Genomic DNA, 16,941 nt, shown 5'->3' with positions numbered 1-16,941 from the left:
CCCACTGCCACCTGAGAGGCTGCCCAGCCCACCTGTCTAGTCTGGTCAGATCGTTTTGCTCCAAAGGAGAACATAATGAGCATGAAGATGAGCAGGTATTCCTCATTTTCTTATTTTTATCATATTTTCTTATCAAGGATCTGGGTTCTCTAATTCTTTATCATTGCAACTGGCATTGTTTGGATTGGCTACACATTTGTAAGGTGTTTACATACAATTTATTTGGTACTTATACCAAATCCTCTCATCTATATATGTATGCCATATTCATAAATAATACATAGCACTCATTTATTGATGTACAAATCACATTGAAGAACACATTTTTACAGGAAAAATTTGATGTGAGGAAATAAAAAATGGCATGAAGCTAAAGAGGTACAAGTTTGATTCTCCCAGTGCTGAAACAAAATAAACAGGGTATTTTTTGGCTTGAAACAGCAGAGGTGAGAAATTGAGAACCATCTTTATTATTTATTGTATATTTCAGTACCACATACCATGTTTCGAAATATTAGACTACTCTTTTCCCTGAAGGATTAAGGGGGATAATGAAAAAATGTCAAAAACAACATTTTATGACATAGGTAAAATAAAAATAGTGTTACATCTTCTGAACCACAATCATCCTTTTACTTGTGGGTTACAGGGTCCATGCGGTTGTGGCGACTTGGCCTTAAACATTTAATACATTTAATACAAACGTTTTTAAACATTTAACACTGAAAGGAAGCTAATTTGGAATATAAGATTGCCTCTCAAAAGAGAAGACGATAACATCTGATTTCCAGATCACCCCCCAAGATCACCCAGTCAAAATGAGGTACTCTCCTCCCACCGGCCTTTGTCTTCCCTTTCCTCCCCTGTCACTACTGCCTCCTCTTACTCCTTGCAGTTCACACCAAGAACCTGAGACAAGAAGCATTTTCTGTCATTCCCCTGCATAATGAGCTGCATTCAGGACTCCTCAGCTGAGCCACTGCCTCAGTCTTTGGGAGCCTCTGCAGTTAAAATGAGTTCCTAGTATATTATTGCTGTAGATGGTGAGACTCCCTCGCTCAATAAGTACACCACAACGACAGGCTGGAAAGGAATGGGCCGCAGCCCGTTTATTAAACAACAAACATATAAACAAGAACTATATACATCAGAGCTGGGCGGCAAACGGGTCGCACATCACATCCCAAAGAATGGGAAACTGGCGGGAAGGGAAGCCCAGAGATCATACTCCTGAATGCTTCCACACTTCCCGCCCCTGCTGAGGAGACGGGCACCGGCTGAGCCCCAAGGCCGCCCCCAGCCCGTCTTCCTCCCGTGCTCGCTGGGGTGTCGGGCACCGGCTAAGCCCATGGCCGCCTAACGGCCCAACCCAACCCCACTCCCTGGGGTGTCGGGCAGCGGCCCGGCCTGCCGGCCCGCCAGCCTGCCCGCCCCACCCCCCAGCCCTCATAGGGCGCAAGCCTGGGAGCCCCAGCCGGAAGGCTCGTTCTCTCCCCAGATGTGCGACACCGTTGCAAACCCGCCACGAGCTGCCCACCCTTGCAGCTCACCGCCCAAGCTCCTCAAGCCTGAGCCTGTCACAAATCTAACCACCGATGAAGGGTAAACTGAACTGACTGAAGCCACAAGTCCATGCCCCATTGGGACAGGCGGACGCCATCCGGCTGGAAAAGGTCCATAACGTCCCGGGTGATTTCGGAGTGTTCTGCCACCGCTCCCCCGAGGGAAAGCACCACCTTGGCGGCCGCCTTATTAACTTTTCTGCAGGCCCTATCCACGGCCGAGGGATCCACCGCTCCACTCCAATGAGCCCGCTGCACCATCTCGGACCAAACCAAGGTCATATTAGGCCGGTGCCTGGCAAAGCTCCTGAGCGTGGCGGCCACCGCAAAACGCAGGTCAAGGCCTGACCTGGCAGGGAGATCTTCCTCCCAAGGTGGATGACCAGGAGGTCCGGTGTAGCCAACTGAAAAATGTATTCAATGACCTTGGGCTCTAGCTCATGCCAAAGCATGTGCCCCTGCCCCAACCAGGAAATTCTTACGTGCGCCCCGAGTCCGAGATGCCGGCCCCATTCGGACTTGCAGGCGTAGTCCCCGACTCTGTCGACGAGGCTGTGCTCCACGACCCACACCTGCCGATAGACAGTCTGCGGCGTCCCTGGAGGCACTGAGGAGGAAAATCAACAAGTCAGGTGTGGGCGAATGTACGCCCGAAAGGCCCCCGACCGCCACCTGCCCAAACTGCGGATATCCTCCGGGGCCCTGCCTACTGCTGCCACGGCCGTGGCGGCCCCTATTCTGAACGAGTGCAGGCCGAACTCCGTGGCCGGTAGCCCGGCATGAGCCAAGCATGCTCTGAACACCGCCAGCATTTGGAACCTGGTGAGGGGGGACCCATCCTCGTGCACCAAGAGCATGCCACCCATCCGAGGCCTGTGCCGTAGCCACTCAATAAGGGGAGGGAGGGGGCAGGTGGCATCGCCCGGTAGGGCTGGCATGGAGACCCAGGCCCCACGGCCCTCTTGGTCGGTTTTTGAATGAGCCAGCCAAGCGTGGACCATGTCCCCCGACAGGACGAGGTGTTCCCATTGCAGCGCAGTGCTGGAAGGTCGAACCCTGGTAGGGGCGACCAGTTCCCCAGGCCTGAAAGCCCCGTGGTGAGCCAGGTGGAAGGCGGCGGCGAAAAGCAAGCGCTCATAGCGCGAAGCGCACACCTGCCCTAGAGCCCCAGTGACCGCCCTCAACACTTCCTTGGTGACCGGGCGCCTGAGGTCCCCCTATCTGGTGCCCACCCGCCGCCATCCAGCCACTAGGTGGCGAACAACAAACGCCTTGGTGACGTCAGGAAAACCGGAAACCTTGCAGTAGAAAGCGATGCCCGCCAGGTGCACCCCCATAGTGCACGGGTGCATCCCCTGCCCATGGAGCCGGACCAAATACTCGAGGAGGAGGCCAGTGTCCACCCCACCGCAAACCGGGCGCCCGGAGGACGCAGCGAAGGTCAGGAAATCGCGCACGGCTCCGTCGTATTGCCTGCTGCGTGGCGGTGCCAGCGAGTTCAAAACACCAGTGATGACGTCTCGTTGCCAAGGCTCCAGAGGAACGCCGGCACTGTCGCTGGGAACGGCTCCGCCCCGGGGGCCAGGCGCCGGAAACGATCCACCTGCTGGCGAGATAAAGCATCAGCAATCTCATTCTGCAAACCTGGAACAAAAGCAGCTTTGAAAGAGATGTTATGAGTGAGGCAGGTAAGAACCAAATTGCGTAACCAGGCGCATGACCCGAGCCCGATTTGCTCGACTGTCTGTTTACCACACGCACCACTGCCTGGTTGTCGCACCAGAAAAGCACCCGTTTGTTTTGCCAGAGGTCGTGCCAAATGTGCACCGCCACCAGGATGGGGAACAGCTCCAGAAAAGTAAGATCCCTGGTGATGCCCTGCTGGCGTGCCACTCTGGGGGCCGAAGGCCCCTACCACTGACCCCGGAAGAACACACCGTAAAACCAGTAAAAGCCCCAGAGGACATCAGGAGTTGCACCACCTGCAGCCTCCAGCGCCAGGTTCCAAAGCAGATTGCCAAAGGGAGATGCCGTTGAAGTTTCGGATGAAGCGACAACCAGACCAGAAGGTACTTCTTTCATGCCCTGGGAGACCCTGGATGTGATGGTCAGGGGACTTGCAGCCCGACAAAGGGCGACCTCGCCAGCCGGAGCAGAAAGCACCTGCCTCGGGCCACCACCCCTGCAAGCAAAATTAAGGTGGCCGAGTAAGTGGTTGACTGGACCAGGCGACTCCTGCATTTTTTTGGAGGAGAAGAACGACTGGAAGCAGGGGCTGAAAGGGACTGTAAGCTTGTCAGCCCGGGGAGTGACGACGCGTTTCCTAGAAGCCGTCCAGGTGAATGCCCAGAGTAGCTGAGGGCAGTGGATCGCCAGGCCCCTCCCGTCCTTGTTGGGGAGCCAAGGGAACCCCCAGTGCTCGGGCGCCAGGACCTGGGAAAGCCTGAAGCGGCCAGCTCACACTCCCGGGTGCCCTGCCTGGCCGCATAAACAAGAAATCATCAAGGTAATGAGTCACGCAAACCGAGAGGCACCCGCTGCCTGAAAAGCCCATGGCCCGAGGGAAGGTGCTGAAAGTCCGTGCAAGCGGCGCGAGGCAAAGCGAGCAGCCCATGGGCATGGCCTTGTCCACATACCAATTTCCTTGGAAGTGGGATGCCCAGCAGCTCGAGAAGTCCAGGGGGAAATGGGCAGAAGAGCCGGAAGGCGGACTGAATGTCACACTTTTGCCAGGGATGCTCCCCCGACCTCGCCTGCCTAATGCAGAGGATGGCTTCGTCCAAGGTGAAGCGTAACGGACCGGAACAAACCTCTGCAGGTCAATGAAAAAAATTCACGGAGTCAGCCCGGGGGGGTAGGAGAGGTGTTGAATTAAAGCGTTTAAACTCCCCGGGGCTTTCTTAGGCACGGTAGACGCCAATAGGGGAGACCCTGTGAGGTTGGGGAGGGAGGGTGACAGAAAGAGGCCAGCAATGCGGCCGGGCCTGGATTTCCTTTGTTGAGCTTATCAGCCACCGCTTCCAGGGGAGATCGCTGACATATTTTAGATTGCTGGCATGGTAAGCTCCGCCCGTGGGCCTTGGTATGGAATCTGCGGAAGCCAGAAGAGAAACCCTCCCCCCAGCAGACGCGCAGCCCCTGTCTGGGTAGAGCTTCGCAAACTTCACTCCAACAGCACCCCCAATTGGAACGGGGAAGGGGCCAGAGACTGCAGCTGAGCCGAAGCAATTCCTGCCAGTGTTTTATGGGGGCGTGGAGCACACGCCCTGGCCACCAGAGCATCTTAGTGGGAGGAGGGCCCGGCGCCGGGCGACCGGGCCTGCCCGAAAGGGAGGGCGTCCCGCCCGGCTTGGGACAGCTGGATCCTGCTGTGGCTGCCAGAACAAAGGGAGCAAGAGTGCTCATATCTACATTTTTGCCCGCTGGCATAAAACCACCTTTTGTTGAATTCCCAACACAACCCCTTGGCCCCCACCTCCGCCCCGGGTAGGCTCTGGCCGGGTTTTGTGGGAACGGGAGGATCCGCCGCCCACTTCCATGGCGGGCTGGACCACGCACCATCCAGGTTTGAGGTCGTGGATGAGGTCCACGAACGAAAAAGCGCACTTTGTGCTGAAGCGCCGCTTCTTGGCGGGATGGCTTACCGTCGTTGAAGCCGATGGCGGGTCGCGAGTCTCCCCAGCCAAGCGCCCGAGCCCGCGAAAGCACTTTATGGGCCATGTGAGCCGCTGCAGATGCCAGGCTTCTAAGGATACGCTGCCCCGATGAGGGCCGGGAATTACGGGTGAAAGCCCTGCAGCCAGTTGTTGCCAAATTCAGCCGGCCGCTGCCTGGTCCTTTCCGCTTTTTTGTCGGCCTTCCGCCTAACAAACCCAACTCCCCTCCTGCTGCAGGAACTTTTAAAGATATCCACATAATACCCATATCCAGCGCCTGCTCCCCGAGCTTCCTGGGGAGGTGGGACCCGGGCGGAGTTGCCCACGGTGCGCCCTGGAGCCGGCCGGGGGATGGCGCTTCGCCCCGCTTCCTAAACGCTTCGCGCTTTGCAAAGCCACGGTGGGGAGAGCAGGCACCCTCTCCCCCCGCACTCCAAAATTCCCCAGTAACTCCGCGCGCTGGCCATCATCCCTTTCAGTAGACTCAAATTCCTGACGATCGGTAAGAGCTAGGGGATCGCTTCTGGAGGAACGGGAACGCCGACGCACCGCTTCCTCCTCCTGCCCTCGCGCTTCCCAAAGCGGCCGACCGGACGCATCCACCGCATGTGGTTTTCGCTGCTTAACCGGAGGCTAAAGTTGCAGCACATCCGTTGCTCAGCTCGAGGCGCTTCCTCCGGCTGCCACACCGACCTCCGCCGGGCGGTGGAAGCTTTCCAGTGGCCCCCGACCACTCGAGGTGGGGCCCGACTACCGTCCGCTCGCGCACCGAGGACTTTGGAGAGAAAGATGCAACAGGGTGTCCGCCAGGTTGCGGACTAAGGCAGGATCGGTGTGCCCATATGGCCGACGATGGTTCGGGGTGGGAAGATGCTGGGCCGGCACCCCCTGGGGACCAGCGGGGAGTGGCCCTTCCCAATGGAGACTGTCAACTCCGCCATGCCGACATCGGCCCCTGCCGATGGGGAGACAAGCCCGAGCCCGCTGACACGCCCTGCGCCGCTGTTCCGATATCGCCCAACTGCACCGGGCCGTCTTCCGACGCCCCTCGGGCCAGTCTGGGCCCGGACCCTGTTCAGCAGAGCACGCAGCCCTGCCCGATGGCGCCACCGCCTCAGCAGGCTGCCTGCTCTTGTCCCTTTTCGGCCCCATGGCGGCTGCGAGACCGGCTCCAGAAAAGTGAAAAGGAAGAAAAGGTTGAAACGAGAGAAACAAGGATAGCCAGAGGAAGAAGCGAAAATCAGCTAAAAAAGGAAAGGAAAAGAAAAGGCCAGTCTCCCTTCCAGGCCTTTACTGGCCAGACGCCAATCGCGAATTACACGCATGCTTTGCTGGTTCGCCGCCGGGAAGGGCGCGGACCGGGAAGCGTCTAGATATACCCAGGCTCCTCCCGCCTTTTTCAGGGGGAGCCAATCATTGCACCCGGTTCTGCAGCTTGCCACCAGGCCATGCATGCCCCTTATCTTGCTGCGTTGCTCACCACGGCAGCAATGGCTGCCCCTGGTTATTCAGGTGCATCTTATTTGTATATTTTTCAGGAATACCACTTGCATCGTAAACTGCTAGCACCGTAACAAACAAGATAATCAATAGCACTGATACTTTCCCAAAAAGATTCCTTTGAATATGTAATTATGCAGAACAGACATTGCAGTGATCTTATTTATATTCAAAAGAAGATTAAGGCCAGTTATTGACATTTAGGAAAAAACAGTCTGACGAGACATGTGTTTATGCCACAGAGACTCATGTTGAAACTGAGTTGCTGCAATTATCTAGTTGATCCACTTATCAGCTTACATTTTGCAGTGCATTAAAGTGTGTTAGAACATCAAGTGCTCCTTATCTAGAATACCCATACTATTGTTCTTAATCAGGTGTGAAATTAGCTGCTGTTGGAAATTTTCTTCAGTATTTATGTATTGTGTGTGGGTGAAATCAAAATACTGGGTGAATGGGTGGGGGAGGAATCAAAAGATTGGCAGCTTGACTTTATAACCATAACATTCATTTCTCCAGCCATGTTAGCACTCTCCTGTAGGCCTGATTTCAGTCTTGCATCTGGCTATGTCCCATGTGCCTCCAATGACACATGACCCCCATCATAAATAGGGGTCCATTAGACAGTGCTTTCTTCACTCAAATGACTTGAAGATGTGTTTGTGGGCAAAAAGGCCTGCCAAGTGTGATCATTTGTTGGCATCTCATTGTGATGGCATGATTCAATATGCAGCTCAAACTGTTCCAGAAGGGCTGGTAGATGGAGGCTGATAAAGTCACAGGAAACAACAAGAACCACCCTGCTGGATCAGATTGCTGGCAGTTAATCAGTAGGACTTGTGCCAAGAATGATCAGAACTCAGTAGTGACTCCTTTACTGTTTGTTTTGCAGATGTTCAAAGTGCATAGATTGTATGCACTCTGAGCATGTTTGTACCTACTGGCTCTGCTCCTGTTATCAGCACATTAGGTAGAATGTCTGTAATGGTTCTGCACAGGTTTAGCTCCTCCATATAATCATGGAACTCTGCAAACAGCAGGCTCTTCACCTTCAGAAGAACCCACTTGCATACGATCACATACATGCAGGACTCACTGCAGATTTCTGGTCACATGTGGTGGGCCAATGACCATGGTCTCAATCTTTGAAGTGGAGATCATGCAATTCTCATTTGTACAGAGCATACCTGTGCTTCAGAGGAGGTAATAGAACTAGCAATAGTAGAAAGATAGCTAAGTTCTTGTATCTTTCCTGTTATCTTCTCTGCTGTGAAGGAGTCAGTCTCAACTCAAAATGCTACTTTTTTCTTTTAAGAATATTATTTAAATTAGAGGTGGCAGTTAATTTACATATCCCCCTACACCCCCAATTTTCATATGCACTTTATGTGAATGATTACACTACCATTTTTTTGAATAGTTTCCTTTACTGATTCTTGCATTCATACAGGAATATATTGCCAAAATCCCATAAAAATAAAATCGCTATTATCATATACATTTTTTGCCATGTTTTATCACTGTGGACATGTGGACTGGTAAAGTGAAGTTAGGAAAAAGACAACATGGAATGTGGTAGAAAGTGGCAAACTGCTTTATACAGATTTTCAAATTAATCAACAAGTCCTAATGCATTGGTCACTCTTTGGAAACATGGTCAGGTACTTTGGAACTCCATGATCTAAAACAGTGGTTCTCAACCTTCCTAAAGCCGCAACCCTTTAATATAGTTCCTTATGTTGTGGTGACCCCCATGGTCTCTCTAAACTGTTCATGAGTTCCTATTTTTTTTTATTATGTTATACTAATGACAGTAACTGACAGAATGTTGCACGATTGTGCGAAGGTTTATGTAGATGTATGACGAGATGCAGAACTATGTAACTACACGTTTCTATGTATAATTTCAAGTTATAATAAAAGTTGATTTAAAAAAAAAGATTGGTAGCCATAAAAAAAAAATAAACTGTTCATGAGTTCATCTGGGGAAGCATCCCTCAATGAGCCTGCTCTAAAGGCTCTGTCTTCCTGGTTGTTTGAATTGGAGGAAAGAATGGGGGCAGTAGCCCTGCCCACCTGGCTAGAGGTTGCTCTGCCCTCCGGATCCAGGGTTGCTCTGCCCTCCAGAACGGGGCTGTTCTGCCCTCTGGGGATTGTGTTGCTGGAGGGGACTGTGCCACAGTGGCCCAAAAACATGCTTGAAAAACATGGATCCTCATTAATCCACCTGCTTTTTGCCCTAGGCCACCCCAAAATCACCACCACATCACACCCCTTTGCCACATGTCTGAACACAGCAATCACTCCTCCCATGCTCCATGGTGCCACAAAAACCTGCTTCAAAAACATGGATCCCCATGGATCTGTCTGCTTTTTGCCCCAAGTCACCCCAAAATCACCACCACACCACACCTCAAACTCTTTGCCACATGTCTGAACACAGCAATCACTCCTGCTCAGACAGATTGCAACAGCAACAATCCTTACTTGGGAGTTAGCCTCATTGAACTCAGCGAGGCTTACATCTGAGTAAATACACTTAAGGCTTGCACCAAGAAAATAACACAGGGGAGAAAGAACAGGCTGAAGTTAATTATAATGAGAGAGAAGGGACGGCGACAAAGAAGGAAAGGGAGATCAAGGCGCAGACAAGAGAAGCACTAGGAAAAATCAGAGAGAGCCATTTCAGACTGGGATGGAGGAGTGGAAAGGAAGTTAAAAGTCAAGCAACTGAGATGGGCAGGGTAGTGACAAAGAACGGGGTGGTGGCAAGAACAGGAGAAAGTGGGAGAGGAAAAACAGAGCGGGGGGATTAGAAGGGGTGAGCTGGGGCCATTCTCAAGAAGGCGCTGGGGCAGGAAAGGGGAGGGAAAGTATACGCAAAAGAAGGAGAGGAGAGAGAAGGAATGGGGTGGGTGGAGAAAGGCACAGGAGAGGCTTGACCCCTTCATGCCCGCTCAGAAGTACTTTGCCCGAGGGAGGTGCATCCTCACCGCCTCTCCCCTTGCCTGGATGCTAACACCTTGTGTTCCCCCCTCCAGGGCTCTGGCAGAGGTGAGCTGAGCTGAGCTGCTGGCCCCGATCTTCAGCTCGATGCCATCTTGGCCCGGCTCTCTGGCAGCCAGCAACATGCTTTTCTTCCACCACCTCACTCCCTCCACCTGCCTTGACAACAGGAGCCTTGGCGACCCCTGTGAAAGGGTCGTTCGACCCCCTGAGGGGTCAAGACCCCCAGGTTGAGAACCGCTGATCTAAAAGAAACTCAGCTGATAAAAACTTCCCTGTTTGATGGGGTAGGCATTGGAAGACCAGTCTAAACTGTGCATCCCAGACATCTTTGGGATGGGAACTTCATCTTGGCAAGGTTTTGAGACCCAGTGCTCTCCCCTAGCACTGCTTGACAATGACAACTTGTTGAGGGGTGAGAATTTTGCAGTGTGGTCTCAAGGGAGCTGGTGCAGGGGAGGCTGCAAAAACAAGTGATTTCTTTATTGTCTTCACATCATTTAGGGCCAGTCCAAGGACTCTGGGTGCACTTGGCAAGTACATTCCTTCATGGGGTGCACAAATTGGAGAAACCCAGTGATGCTTGATCTGTTTTATGTTCCTCCATGTCTGGGGCTCTAGGCCATCACTTGTGGCCACCTAGTGGACAACTTGCCTTTTGATATTGCTCATGAGTGCAAATGTCCTTGACTGTACACTTGGACAGGCACTACCTCAACAAGAAATGAAGTAGTTTGCAGTGCAAATATGGCATGAGTGCCATTTTTTAAATTGTTGTCTCAAGATGATGCAATGAGGCTCCTAAACCAAGACAAACTCCTTGTTGCAAATGTCTATCCTGAGTGGAGGGGAAAGAGCAGCCGCCATCCCAGCCCAGAATATGTTGAAGAGAATATTGGCACCGTTCAAAAATATTCCTCCCCCACAGAGGCAATGAAAAGGAAGAGATAAAAGTGGTGGAAATAACCAAGCAAAGATCAATAGAACTGGAAGTCATAGAAGGGAGGGGGATGGTGAGGAATCAAAAGAAGACAAATTGAGGCAGAGCACTAGTTCGTTGGCTTCTTGCTGGGTGGTTTATTACCACCTCTGGAGTCTGGCTATGGACTGCCAGTTTTGAGTTGCTTATCTTCAAATTTTTGCTGTTCTTCATCAAAGAACAGCATTATGTTAGATCCCATTTAACTTTCCATAAATGCTAAGGACTAATTTCATAGATTGTTGTTTGGCATGACATAGTAATGTATTGTTGGATTTTGTTTGCAGTTTGTGCATATTAATACATGGTCTGTTCTATTTTGATTTAACTGGCTTTTATTTATCTATTTATTTTATTTACAGTCTGCCTTACTCACTGGGTTTGCAGGCAGATTACAGGATATAAAGTAATGCAATCAGACAGTATAAAAAACCAATGAACAGTGCGATTTGGCTAGGATTACAAATTAGACAACAATATCAACAACAAACTATCTAAGGGAAGAAATACTATTAACAGTGTAGAAAGTCAACATTTTTGTGTTTATATTTATTCATATCTTGTTCTTCTGCTCAAATGGGGACTCAGAGAGGCTTGTGCCAGCCTTCCCCACACTTTCATTTTGCCCTCACAACAACCACCTTGTGAGGTAAGTTAGACTGAGAGAAAATAGTTTACGTATCCTTGGCAGAATGAGGATTCAAATTTGGCTTTCCCAAATCCTCGTCCAACTTTCTAATCAGTATTTCATGCTGTTGATGGTATCTGCAGCAGATGTTCTTCCTGTGTATGTGGAAAACAAAAACAAAAGAGGCAACCTGTGGGAAGCTAAAATGGTGTGTGTGTGTGTGTGTGTACTCATTATTTTGAATAAGAATTTTACCCATAAAACCCATGCCAGGTCTGATGGGCTCCATCCCGCAACACTCCGAAACGTTGAAGACTTTGAAGTTCAGTATAAATTGTAACACTCAATATTAGCAAATAATTAAAATTCAAGACTCCTTTTTCAACTAGCAAAGTTCATAAGAGACCTGCATTTCCCAGCTGAGCTTTTTCTGTCTGTCATAAACAAGGGCAAAATTGATCGCCAGATGTCAGAACTGTCACATGGAAACCAGTCCACTTCTAACCATTTGATTATATATTAAGAATAATGTCTGAATGGGTCTTTGAGGTTGGCCTTCACAGACAGAAGATGTGCCACGTTCATTATGAGGTGATGAGGGGTACAAACAGGACTGACAAGTGAAATGTGATTTTGTACTGCTATGACAGACTTTGCAAACTGTACTGTGTAATCTAACTGCTTATTTTGTCTCAGTGATTTATCATTTTAATGTATGCCAATGACTTCCTCCATCTGAAGATGGTGACTGTGTTTCCAAACAGTTTGGTTGCTCCTTTTGTTATGAACAGAAACAGATAGTGGCTGGTGACTACTGATATAATGGAACAGCACAGGAAATAAAATATCCAAGGGGCAGTGCAATCCTAAGGGGGGGGGGGGTAGCTGAACATGGCTGGGGACAGCATAGTAATAGGTTTGCTGTGCAACATGTGGCAAGCTGATAGGGATGTCCCCCAAACTCCATGGAACTGCTTTATGCAGCTTTATGGGCTGTGCCTAACTTTTAGCTGGCAAAAGTTTGTGCTGGCAAAAGGGGGTATTCCTGGGCCACAGAATTCACTGTTAGTATTGAGGAAAACAGTGCTAAGATTTTTCATCATTGAAGTTCCCAAACTTTAGCTAATGTGGATGCTGAAATTACTGGGTTTTTTTAAAAAAAATCAGTCCTGTCTCAAGATTCTCAGTGTCCTCCATGAAAAATAAAACTTACCACATGATAGAGAACCTTCTACAGTCATCAAAATAAAGGCCCCTTCCTCACAGGCAGAATAATGCACTTTCAATCCACTTTCAATGCACTTTGCAATTGGATTTTACTATGTGGAATAGCAAAGTCTACTGGCAAACAATTGTGAAAGTGGATTGAGAATGCATTATTCTGCATGTGCGGAATGGGCCAAAGTCTTAAATATGCTACTATAGAATTCCACCTTAGAAGACTGAAATTTTCAGAGGCTTTCTTAAGAATGAATTAAACATGACTTGGGAGATCCATAACAAGGATCTTTCACGATTTGAAAATGGCTAAAGGCAGCTGCAGGTGATCTAATTCAAACTGAAACTACCAGAATAGAATTTGTATTTTTTATTCTTCTCTCTGCACTGTTTCCCAAGAAACAAAAATTACAAAAAATCCTGCCTGCTCTTTTGCTACTGTTTTCTTCACAAGGGTACAGATTAAGCTTTCATACTAAGTCAAACCATTGCTAGAACAGAGCATTCTTTCAGCCTCTTGCCCAAATCATTTGATTTTTGCTTTTTCTTAAATTAAGTTTCAGCACATTGTCTCCTTTAGCTAATCTGCCCCACCAGCATGTAAATATGGGTTCCATTCCAGAATGAGCAGTGTCTTTGCAGTGTGGCAATCCCCTCTAGCCAACTTGCATGGATTTTTGGCTTCTTTTTCCCATTAAGTTTGACATTTCTGAGCCTGAGCTGCAATGCCGACAAGCAATCCCTAACAATAGACTGGGGAAATGAGATGTTGGCAAGATGAGGAACATCCAGAGAGAAAAGAGGAGAAATAAATGCAACATTAAAAATCAGTTGGGGGGTGGGGGTATTATATGAGGTGCTTTTAGTCCGAAGCATGGAGTGCAGCAAGTTTGGGGGTTGTGCAGGTTTGTATGTAATCATTAAGTTGTTCAGCGAGGGGTGTTGTAACCATGAGGTGTATGTCATGTTAATGTATCTGATATTTGTTGTTTCATTTTCCCTTTTATATAAACCATGTTGAGCAGTAGGTTGCAACTTGGCCATAAAGCAAAACCATCAATTTTTTTTAAAGGTGTAAGTTTATCTCCTGTGAATTTCTCTAGTCTTAAAATCTCTGCAATACAGCTGCCTATCAGAACTTCCTGCAGTGCTAAATTCTGTGTTGAAGTAATTATTCCTGCTAGAGATTCAGTGAGTACAAAAATGTGTTAACATCACTCTTGAGGGTCTGTCATTTTTACAGCACTGTTGATAGGGACACGTAAAACCTGCAAGGGAGAAAAAAAATTGCTTTCAAATTCATTTTTCCTGCCCCAAGCAGTGGATTTCATAGGGACTCCATCTTCTTGTTCAAATTCTGTTTGGTTCTGTTTGCATTTCTAGTGTATCAAAAGTATCATGTTCTTGCTTTCAGGAAAATACCTGCTTCTTGTTGCCTATATATGTTTTGCTTACAGTTGTGCTGCACATTTTTTGTTGTCTTAAGAATACATGAACAAAAAGTACAAGAGAAATCTAATGCAATGTCTGGCGGTCTTCCATTTCTGAATTATCCATAAATAGGTATTATGATGACTGAGGCTGAGATTAAGCTTGGGAGAGCCACTCTTATCTCACCTCAGTCTTGGGTTCTTTTCCCTCCTAATGACTCCAGACCAGCTGATTGTAAAAGTTCAAAACAAAGAAATAAAACATAAATGCGTTTAGAGAAATTGGTCAGCTGAATGCTTCTTGTGGATCTCTTGGGAGCTCCTGTCAAGAGGTGCTTCTCTTAGCTTAGCCCATGATAGTGTCACCTAGGCTTTGTTCCCTTACTCTCCAAGAAAACTTTCCCCCTCGCCACAAGGTTTCCAAAACCTTTGAAGTGCCTTATTTGGGCATCTTCCTGTCCTGGGTACATTTCCATGGCCTTTTGGTTTCCCCATCCAGTGGATCAAAGACCATTTGATCAAAGACCCTTTTACCATGTAGGTGTGATGCTGCTAGATGCTGCTAGTGTAACCTCAGCTTGTGGGTTCTGTGGGGCAGTACTTGGAATGAGTTGCAACAACAATTTTTAAACAACAAAATGGTTTATTTTTCTTTACAATTAACACTTTTAAAACATCAACATTTAACGTTACAATTCAAGGTCCTGTTCAGGTTGCATTTCAAGTCCTTCTATTTACAGTCTACTGATATTGCCAAGTCCAATTTCTTCTTTGCAAGTTGACTGGCTCCTGAAGACTCCAAGGGCTTGATGAACAGGTTGCAACATGATGAAGGTTTCCAGGAGAACTCTCACCCATTACAACCACACAAGAAAACCCTGAAACAATAAACTCCAACATTTACAACATAGCAAAAACAACAACTACCTTCCCAGTAGTTTCCAACAATATTGCAATTACCTTAACAAGGTGTTAAGGGCTTATAGAAATCAAGGTCCGAGTCTGGTACCCTTGTCTTCTGCAAAGAGCTCTTTCAGCCTCTCTGCTGCTCCGAGTCTCCACCCCCTTACTGGGTCAACCCATTCTGGGCCAATCCATTCAGGGCATGGGGGTTACACTAGGTTTTACAGTATTATTCCATCACAGGTGTATATGGTGTATATGTGCTAGCCCTGCTCCCTGTACCATTGTCCACAGTGATGGGATACAGACCAACCAGAAACAGGGTTTTCTAAGTAGTGGCACCTGCCCTTTGGATACCTGCCAAAGAGCACTGCTTGACACTTACTTTATTGTCTTTTAGATGTTATGCTAAAGCACTTCTTTTTATCCAAGATTTTAACTGAAAAGTTCAAGTGCATACTCTTTTTTAAGTCCCTTGAGAATTCTTTACCTGTTTTAATGCAAGTTTTGATAATTTTAGTGTTTATTATGATGTTACTTTTATTTTTCTTTCTTTCTTGTGAGCTTGAAGCAGGTGTCCAGAGAGCCAGCACATGAATACTCTAAATAAGTTATAAAGCAACAAAGTTGCAGCTGAAATTCTGTCTTCAATGTAGCTCTGAATGATGGATTTTCATGGAAATATTGTCTGTTTCGTAGACTCAGAAATAACAGTTATTTCTGCAAGAAATACTGTTGCCCCTGTCTGTTTTGCTCACAGTAGACACTGCATCATTTTGATGCTGACTAAAGGTGAAGTGAGGCATGACTTGGGAGATTTGAAAGTAGAATTGTGTGTGTGTGTGGTGGTGGAGGGTAATGGCTAAAACCAGGTATGGTGGCATTTGGGATTGTGGCTACTGACCTGAGAGCAATGTTCCTTCGCAGCATTCTTCTGGTGTGAATCATTCCTTTAGACTTGCGGTCTGCCTCAAGGTAAAACATACAAGTACCTCTATGTTGTTTTATTTATTGGGGCAGGGATAGAGCACTTGCTCTACCTGAAGAAGTTCCCAGGTTTAATTCCCAGAATCTTTAGCTAACAGGATCAAGTAGCAGGTGATCTGAAAGACCTCTGCCTAAAACTCTGAAGAACCACTACTAGTCATAGTAGACAAGATTGTTCTTAATGAATCAATGGCTTGTCTTAGTATAAAAGCTTCACATGTACTCTTGTGAGAAAAATAGTAGCAAAAGCGTAACAGGAATTTTTTTTTGTATTTTTTGTTTCTTGGGCAACAGTGCAGAGAGAAGAATAAAACATATACATTTTATTCTGATAGCTGCAGTTCGAATTAGATCACCTGCAGCTGCTGGAACATGGCCGTACAACCCAAAAAACCCACAACACCCTACTGTTTGCATCTTGTGGACAGATTGGCACTTCAGGGACCATCTGAGATATGTACCATTTAAACTACTATTTTTATAGCAAATTAATTCAGCGAAAATAGAATCATAATCATAGAATCATAGAATCATAGAATCAGAGTTGGAAGAATAATACAGTGCTGTCTTGGAGATCAACAGTGAGGTATTGATGTAGTCCAATTACCCCCTAGTGGTTCCCTTGCATTATTATTATAATGCAATTGGCTATTTATATGTATAGATTTGCCATAAAATTGATACAACTTATGACACCATAGGGTTTTCAAAACAAGAGAGGAACAGAGGTTTCTTGCCATTGCCTGCCTCTGCATAACAATCCAACAAACCTGACAATCCTGTCAAGTTGCAGCTGATTTATGGTGACCTCAGGAAGGAGTTTTTGAGGCAGATGACAAGCAGAAGTGGTTTGTCATTGCTTTCCTATGCAGAATCTTCCTTGCTGGCCTCCTTTCCAATCACCAACCCTGTTTAACTTCTGAGATCTGATGAGATTGGGCTAGCCTTGGCTATCCCGGTCATGGATTTATTAATACAGCACCATCACTTGAGAAGCAGACCGGGGAGGTCTGGATTCAAATTTTGTCAGGCATTGGCAAATCATATTCTTTTGGGATGCTCATTCCTGTAA

The sequence above is a fragment of the Sphaerodactylus townsendi genome, linkage group LG01, assembly GCF_021028975.2.
Source record: "Sphaerodactylus townsendi isolate TG3544 linkage group LG01, MPM_Stown_v2.3, whole genome shotgun sequence".
In the NCBI taxonomy this organism is placed as follows: domain Eukaryota; kingdom Metazoa; phylum Chordata; class Lepidosauria; order Squamata; family Sphaerodactylidae; genus Sphaerodactylus; species Sphaerodactylus townsendi.
Note: the sequence above shows the minus strand (reverse complement) of the source record.